General features: G+C 48.0%; 1 protein-coding gene across 2 annotated transcripts in view; it reads right to left on the bottom strand.

The window, feature by feature from the left end:
- The window catches only part of Pip5k1b (phosphatidylinositol-4-phosphate 5-kinase type 1 beta), a 268,382-nt gene extending 263,212 nt beyond the window's left edge, over nucleotides 1-5,170 (bottom strand). The window contains exon 1 of one of the 2 annotated variants that reach the window (XM_055613852.1): nucleotides 4,728-5,170. The gene's annotated coding sequence lies outside the window, so the exon portion shown is untranslated. Of the gene's footprint in view, nucleotides 1-4,271; nucleotides 4,319-4,727 lie in introns of those variants that run through there. The other variant, XM_055613854.1, reaches the window with a different exon arrangement.
- Nucleotides 5,171-8,218: the final 3,048 nt, after the last annotated feature.

Raw genomic sequence — 8,218 nt, 5'->3', positions numbered from 1 at the left:
AGAAAGAAAGAAAGAAAGAAAGAAAGAAAGAAAGAAAGAAAGAAAGACCCATCAGCCAGCATGTATTTCTTGTACCAAGACTATCTGTAAAGCAAAGAAACACATTTCTGTATATTTCTACGACTAGCTATGTCTTTATCCCGCTCTTCAAACTCAACAGTCAGCATTACTGGATGTAGTTTAAATACCCCCTTGTTTTCCTTACAAAAGAGATGAACTTTCTAGAGTCCAGTCTCCAAACCTTAGTTTCACCCCAAGGTAATTATATCCCCTAGGCTTCCAGCACTTACAATTAGAATCCTCTCGTGAAGCTCCAGGGGAAGACTGCATACCCATTTCTAGGGTGGGAATAATATTACACATGCTGTGCCTTCGATTTCCTTTTAACTTTACAGTTGGTTTTCTAAAATACATAGAGACAGGAATCTCAAAGGACTTACAGGCGGTGCCTTGTATAAACTCCCCCAAACACACTGATTTCATGTTGTCCACTCAGTCTCATAAACAGTAGGGAAATCAGTGCCAGCAAGAACACAGACTTCATGTGCCAGTCCTCCTCCCAGTGGCTGCGTTCCAAGTCATCCCAAGTGTAACCCAGTTTGCAGAGAATTCATGCATTTTCCTGTGAGGTCATCACCGTTGTACATTCTGATGAAACCAAACTCAAGATGATAACATTGAGGATAAATTGCACAAAATCAAGGCTGGCCTATTTGTTTATTTTTAGTAGGGCATGGCTGAAAAAAAAAAAACTTATCAGTGGTGGCAAGCTATTAAAAAAAATAAGCTTGAGGTTAATTTGTTTAAAAAAAGGAAAAATTATTAAGACAAAATGATGCTAGGTCCCCATCCCCTTTCCCTGTCTTTTAACAGAAACACCTCCAGTTTCAGAGATAAGACCAGAGGTGGAGGCTGTGCTGAGCTACATCATGTACTGGGCAGCTTCTAAAGAATTAAAAGGACTCTTCCAACTCCAGTCAATGCATTCCATACAAAGGGAAATGATTTTTTTTTGTAACAAATAACATATTGAGGACTTGATGTTTTTCAGAGAACAATAAGAAAGGCTGTAGGCGCGCGCGCACACACACGCACACGCACATGCACACACACACACACACACACACTTTATTTTTCTGCTTTGAATTACAATTTAACAGGAGTACAAGCAAATGAAAATTAAATGTATGCATATTTATGATTTTACTGGCTGGATGACAGGGCCACCTTTAGTGGCTGCCTTTATTTACCAGAACAAAAATCATCCTGCATTTGTTTCTATTCAAACAAGTCCCTTTCTTCAAGCCTTGGTTGGAACTAAGTATTAGTTATGAATCTGCTGATGTTATCTTAGTCAAGATAATGATAGTACATGAATGAAAATGGACATTTATTTTCTCTACAATGGCACTTATTTAGACAATGATATTTTAAAACATAAATAGGAAGCCACTTAAAAATAGTACCTGCTCCATAAATTACTGGCAAACAGAAGTTTTTGACAAACCTCTGTGGTTTCTAAAAGTCGAAACTGCACCCTCATTGTAAATCCCGCCACAAAATTGAAAAAAAAAATCCTCCTTAACAATGCTAAAACAGTGCTGGCCTTGGACCATCAACCTTCCAACCATAGTCAGTTTACCTCCTAACTCTTCAGCTTTCTCACCTGTAAATGGCACCTCTCTAGACAAGTTAATGTTGCCATTCGGATTCTTCATCAGAAGGAAATGTATCCCAACCCCTAGTAAACAGCAGGATCTGTTAGCAGTGTGTAAGATTACTGCATTCCTTGTCCCATTCTTCCATACGTAAGCCAAAACAAAATACCTTCCTACATAGGAAGGAATGGAAAGAGAATTTTTAAGGGAACAGAAACCAGGTTGGTTTCACTGATTAGGTTCCTCCTCCAAAACCATGAGCCAGTGTTAGTAACTACCGCAATGGACCTCAGCGCCCTTGCGTAAAAGTGGTTGGCTCCTCCATCTCCAGACATGCTCTCTCATAAAGTGACAAGAGTCAGTTTCTAGGCATGTATCCTTTAACCAGCTCTACGTTACTAACAAGAGGCAGGGAGGCACGAAAAAGAGCATGGCATAGATGGCATGAGAAAAAGAAAACTTACATGTGATGAACTCAGAAAACAACATGGGTGATCAACAATGGGGTTCTTGTACCTGTGATTCAGAAGGCACAACTCACCTCTCATGGAAAAATTATCTCCTGTGCTGGGAATTTACAAGTAAGGTGCTGTCTTGTTTTACAGTATGCTTCCCTTCTGAATGATTTCATTCACCTCCATTAGTCTAACAGCTGTGGGGAGGGGGTTATTTCCTATATGCAAACCACAGAGCTTTAAAAACAAAACCAAAATGTGAGCATACACTGATGGAGTACCCGAGAGAACTTTACACTAAACACTTTAAAGTCAAATAGAAACGCTAAGCACAGTACAGCATAGGTGGTAAGTTCAAGCACACTTTCAATTGTTTTTCCCCTCCACCAAGTGGTACAGCCACCAAAGCAAAGCTAGAACCAATGATCAGCTAAACCCACTGGCTGATACAGGTAGACATTTTTCGTAGGACCTAAAGAAAATAATACCAAATTGCTAGACACCACAGAATGCTGAAGCTGGCAAAAGAAACATAATTCCAGAAGCACTTTTTGTTTTGTATGAGAAAGACTTTAGGCTTGGAGGTGGTATGATCTGGCACACAGGCTGTGTTGGAGCTACAGCCCAGGTCACCAACCAGCACGCTGAACAGAATGACCTCATCCTGATCAGAAGTGGGACAATGACAGAAAACACAAAGCAACAAACTGTCAGGAGATTAGACCAACTCTCTCCCCTTGGAGCCTCCACTCAGAGAAGAGATGCAAAACTCCCAACATTGTCTGACTCTGAGTTTCCTCACATCTTCAAAATGTGAGTGGTAAATCCCAATGACACTGTGCTGGCCACCATGAAGGGAACACAGGTCTGGCCATTAAAGAATGGAAAACTTCAGCAGTACGGAGCTGGCTCTGGGTGAGGGGCAGCAAACCGGGCGGTGCCTGGAACAACCACTGGTCATCATGATAAATCCCAGAATCTGAGACTCCCGTGCCTCCTGTGAACGCATGACAATCTTCTTTCTCACATCTCCCTCAGAAACGGTTGAAACAAAATAAGAATGCTGAAAAGTATTTAAAGACTGCAAGACAGTGATGCAAATATGAGGGGGTATTTTTCAGCCCCTCCGGTTTTCTCATTTTTGACTAAAATGTCACTGTAGCTCTCCTTCCCAAACTGGACTTCACATATCAAGAGCAGAATGGCTGCATTGGTCCTCAGGGGTCTCTGCCTCTGTACACAGAACCCAGCAAGTCCTTCAGCTCGGATTAGACATGACACCTAAGGCTTGACCTTGAACTTGGTTGGGACTGATCCCCCCCCCCAGGTGTTCCTTTCAGCGGGTAGCCCTCTGACAAAAGCTTGCTCATTTATTTCATCACATCAGAGTCTAAGAAAAACCAATCCTTGGACTTTGATCCTCTCCAAGAACTGCAAAAACCCAGCAGCCTCTGCACAGAACAAGAGGGAAATCTCCAGGAAGAGAGACAAAAAGAGTCCTCCAAGCTTAAAATCAAGAGAACAGCCCCAGGCCACTTCTTAGGTCAGATTAACAAGTCCTCAGTCCTTATGGGCCATTCATTTTACAGCTAGGACCTCTACCTGAGCTGAGAATGTTGTCAAGGGGCAGCAGCGGCGGGCTTGGGCGGGGGGGGGGGGGGGGGGGGGGGGGGGGGGGGGGGGGGGGGGGGGGGGTTAGAGTGGTGGAGGCTGGGGGAGTGTTACTTGGGGGTCAGCATGCGCTTCCTCTAATAGCATCACGGTAAATAGCAGAGCCTTGTTAGTAGCCCTGATTTCAGTAGGCACGAAGAAAAATATGCACTAACCTATCCAAACAACTTCTCTGGAACAGGTTTCTACCCAAGCGTGCTCTGCACGGCAGACAGCCGGCTTGGGGGGGTGGGAGTAAGAAATGAGAACATGTTCATCTGCATAGATGAGAGATAAGCAGACATTTGTTGTCTTCTGTTCTGACGACTCCTGGCACCAGAGCGGCAAATCCAACTCCGGCACTCTCCCCACTGCCCCACACTCCCAGCAAACCCCTCTCCCCCCAACCCCCTCGCCCCAGATGTTGAAGCGTGACGTTGACAGGGTCAGTGGCGACAGGGGACCCATAAAAGTCGGCGGCTGTTTTTAGGCTGGAACCCTACCTCACCTGTTCCATCCAGCTCTGGAGCCAGAAACCACCAGAACACCGACTCTTGCTAGCCCCTCTGAACATCCCAGGGGCGCCTAACAAGTTCAGCGCTGTTCAGTGGCAGGGGAGAATGACGGGGACACCTTTTCCCTCAGCAACCGAACTCAGCAGGTTCCCCGAAACGAGGGAGGGGGCTCCGGGCTTTAGTGAGCCGGGCGATCAGCGGGTGTCACTGCGGCCGAGGGATCAAGGGTAGAAAGCCGGTGGGTGCCCACGGGGAGTGCGCGGCTGTGGCCCCCCGATGAGCAAAGGTCCACGGGCGCCCCCTCCACGTCACCCCCAGCACAACTCAGACAGGCAAAGTGGCAGGGTGGAGGGAGATCAGGTCAGGTCCCAGCAGAGACACAGAGCCTCAGGCGCGGCGGCTACAGGGAGGGGGTAGGCAGGGTTGCCGGGGACGCGCAGGAAACTTACCTCCCCCGGCCGGCGTGCCGGAGCCTTGGCGGCCGAGACCAGTTGCGCCACGGCGAGCAAGTTGTCGGGATGTCGCGGGTTCCCTGGCGGCTGCGGCGGGGCGGCGAGCGGGGCGGAGCCGGAGCAGCGCCGGGGGGCGGGCAGGTGCCGGGCCCAGCCGCGGGGCCACACTCTGTCGGACGCGCGGCGACGGGGGCGCGCGGCTGCGAGTGTGCAATGCGCGCGCGCCGCGGCCGGTGTGCGTGTCCCCGCGTTCCCCTTCCTTCCCGCCGCTCCTCCGGCGGGCAGAACGGCGAGCGGACCGCTAGAACCCCCGCAGCCCCGGGTGGCGCGGCGAGGCGAGATCGGGGATGGAGGCCGAGGGGTGGTGGCGCTCCGCAGCCTCGGGTCCCCGCACGCCACGCTTGAGTCCGTCCGAACGGGGCGGGCGGCGAGCAGGCTGCTCGGCGGCCGCGACTCCGGGAGGCTGCAGGCCCCGCCCGCCGGCTGCCCAGGCTCTTCCCCTTTTCTCTCCACCCACTGCTCCATCCCGCACGCCCTGCAGGGAAGCCAGACCGGTTTGCAGCAGCCGAGCGGCCCCGCGGTTGGACCCTGCGCGCCAGTCAGTGCTTGGGGACTGTGCGCCCCGGGCCGCTGCCCGCAAACTGGACGGACAGCAGGGGTGACGCGGCTCCCTGGAATTAGCAGGATCCTCCAAAGCTCCAGGGCTTCTGGGCTTTTCTCGGAGTCTCGAAGCCCCCCACTGCAGAGGACTGAGTTGGATAGGGCGTGCCTCTGCCCCAGGCTACCAAACCCGGCTGTGCTTGACCTGACTCCTCTTCCTTGAGGAGCCAGCACTTCAGCAGAGGCTCCCCTTCTTCACGAGGAAGAGAAAGGCAAAGGTTCTGGGACCACACCTGTCCCCCTCCTAAGGATAGCAGGTGCTCTAAGGAAGGAAGACCAATGCAACAGGTAGGGACAGACTAGTGAGGGGTCCCGCGCAAATGCGCTTTAACGGGGCGCCTGCTGGAGCCACTTGGAATCTCACCTAGGTTAGTAGCTGCGAAGAGGGGTAGGAGCCGGAACTAAAGATGCGTTTGGGGTTATGCTGTCCTGAACGCTAAAATTAAATTTATCTGACAGGCACAGGAAGGTAGCGATCCTTCCCAGTTGGGTCGAAGTGGTATTTTTTTCAGCTTCATCACTTCCCTCCACTTTCCCCTTCTCAAACAAAACAAAACACGGCTTGCATTCATTCTGTCTAGGGCAGACCAGCATTTGATGACGCTTGCTTGAGGGAGACATTCCCTTGAGGTTCCACAAAGAATAACCTCCCCCCCCCAATCAAATGAGTTTGTCATGGCTTAATATCAGTCTAGAAAGAACCACAAAAATTCTTTCATAACAAAAAAAATGCATTATTTTTAAATGTTACCGAAGTACAACTGACTAACCAAATACGTGTGTATCGTTATTTCATATTCCCAGTGAACTTCTTCCAGGTGTGTCTGGCCACTACCAGAGATTTAGGGCGTCACTGACTCCCTGACTTGAGTCCTGGCACCCTGAACTTTTTAAAGCACACAGTAAGAGTGTGTGTGTGTGTGTGTGTGTGTGTGTGTGTGGTCTGGATTGCACGCTTTTCAGATGAAAAAAAAAACCGTAGCTCAAAGACATCCAGTAACTCACAGATCAGATGAGAACACAGTTGTCCTTACTATTAGTCCGAGAACAAAATGTAACAGAAATACTGGCTTAACAGAGTTCAAGATGAGGCCAGTGGAGGGGGCAGGAAAGAAAGAGCCGCAGGTCCAAGAACCTTGCAACCAGCTGCTGTGAATCGCTCTATAGGAAGGGGGCAGTATCACACCGCCCTGAGGGGCAGGCCAGCTGGGATCCGGGAGTGGGCAGTCACAGTCACATCACCCCTTGCTTGCTCCTCACACTTGCACTCTGAAACTCAAGGAGTGAGAAGTGGATGTGCTTCCCATTGAGACGATGACGTAGGGGATATGAAAACAGGCAAAGGCAAACTTCAATGAAATCGCAATGGATCAAAACCAGTCTGCACTCACACACCCCAGTCCCGTGACTCCCCCACACAGCTGCTTTTTCCATTCACATCTGTACTGCTTCCTGCAATCACCGAAGCAAACAGCCTGGAGCTTCTGTAGAGAAGTCCCAACGCCAACTGCCTAGTGGATATTTAGATTTAACACTGTGAAACTGTACTCGAAGAAATTGCACAAGAACCTTGATGCTGCGGTGTTGGTTCCCTGTAAGTGTGAAACAAAAATTTCTTCCTGATTCTACCTCTATCACTGGGAATTCAGGAGAGTCACCCTTGGTTGGAAATAAAGATCATCAATGTCACTAGCAATAGTGACTTGGTGAGAAAATCTTGAAGCCCATTTAAAAACCAGAAAATAGTTAAAGTGTTTTACTTAACTTCAAATATTTTTCCAATTGATTCCAGATCTTGATCCAAAGTCTTAATATTATTATTTAATACTGTCCTTACACAGGAGACATGCATATGTTTTTTGGCAGGGTTGATAATAATAATAATAATAATAATAATAATAATAATAATCGTTCCCAATTAATAATTTCCCCTTGTCCAGTGTCTTTCCTCCTGGGATCTGCCATGTAATCCCCTTTGGCCAATGGAGCAAGAACACACATGATATAATGGAAGTCTTAAAAACTGTACGTTTCTGTATCAGCTCTTGGAATCCTGCCATTACCAAGAGAACAAGGCTACTGCTGCACAAAGACCCTGTCCCGAAAGAGCTGAGTCATTACAGCAGAACTCATCTTTGCTAGCCAGAGCTCATTTGTTTTTGGAGGCACAAGAAAGTCCAAATGAGCTTAGTCAGGCTTGGTCCAGATCAAAAGATCAAACACACAAACCATAAGGTTCAAAAAGCAAATAATAAGTAGCCACTTCTGTAGGCAACTGCTGCTTCGTTATCTACTGCTGCATGACCAACAACACTGAAACATAGTAGCCCAAAACACTGCCGATTTACTCTGACTCTAGAGTAGCTAGCTAATCTGGAAACTGGCTTGGCTTCATTCACCTGTCAGCTACAAAGAGCTGCAAGGTGTCAGGAGGCTTCACTTACACATTAGGGAACTTAGTCCTCTCCCAAATGACCTCTTATTTCCATATGGCTGCCTTGGACTTCTCTACAGCAAGGTAGGGAACTCCTCCTTTTTCCATGCATCTACTTTTAAAAGGGAGAGACTAGAAAGTGCCAGGTATTTTAAGGACTGAGCTTGGAAGTTCTGTGTTATTTCCACTTCATTTGTTGTCAACTCTAGGTAGTTCAACTACCAAGTATGCTGCAACTAGGGAAGGGAATGTAGCCATTGACTCGGGAAGCAGAAACTTTACCTTTCAAAACTCTAGAATTGCCTTCTTTTCATGGAAATGTAATTTCTAAATAGGGGCTTAAATATTTTGTATAAACAACAACTACAAGATTATCCAAGTCTTGAAATCTCAT

The sequence above is a fragment of the Psammomys obesus genome, unplaced genomic scaffold, assembly GCF_907164565.1.
Source record: "Psammomys obesus unplaced genomic scaffold, mPsaObe1.curated_primary_1811, whole genome shotgun sequence".
NCBI classification, from domain to species: domain Eukaryota; kingdom Metazoa; phylum Chordata; class Mammalia; order Rodentia; family Muridae; genus Psammomys; species Psammomys obesus.
The sequence above is the reverse complement of the archived record's forward strand: the minus strand, read 5'-3'. Positions and strand labels throughout refer to the sequence as shown.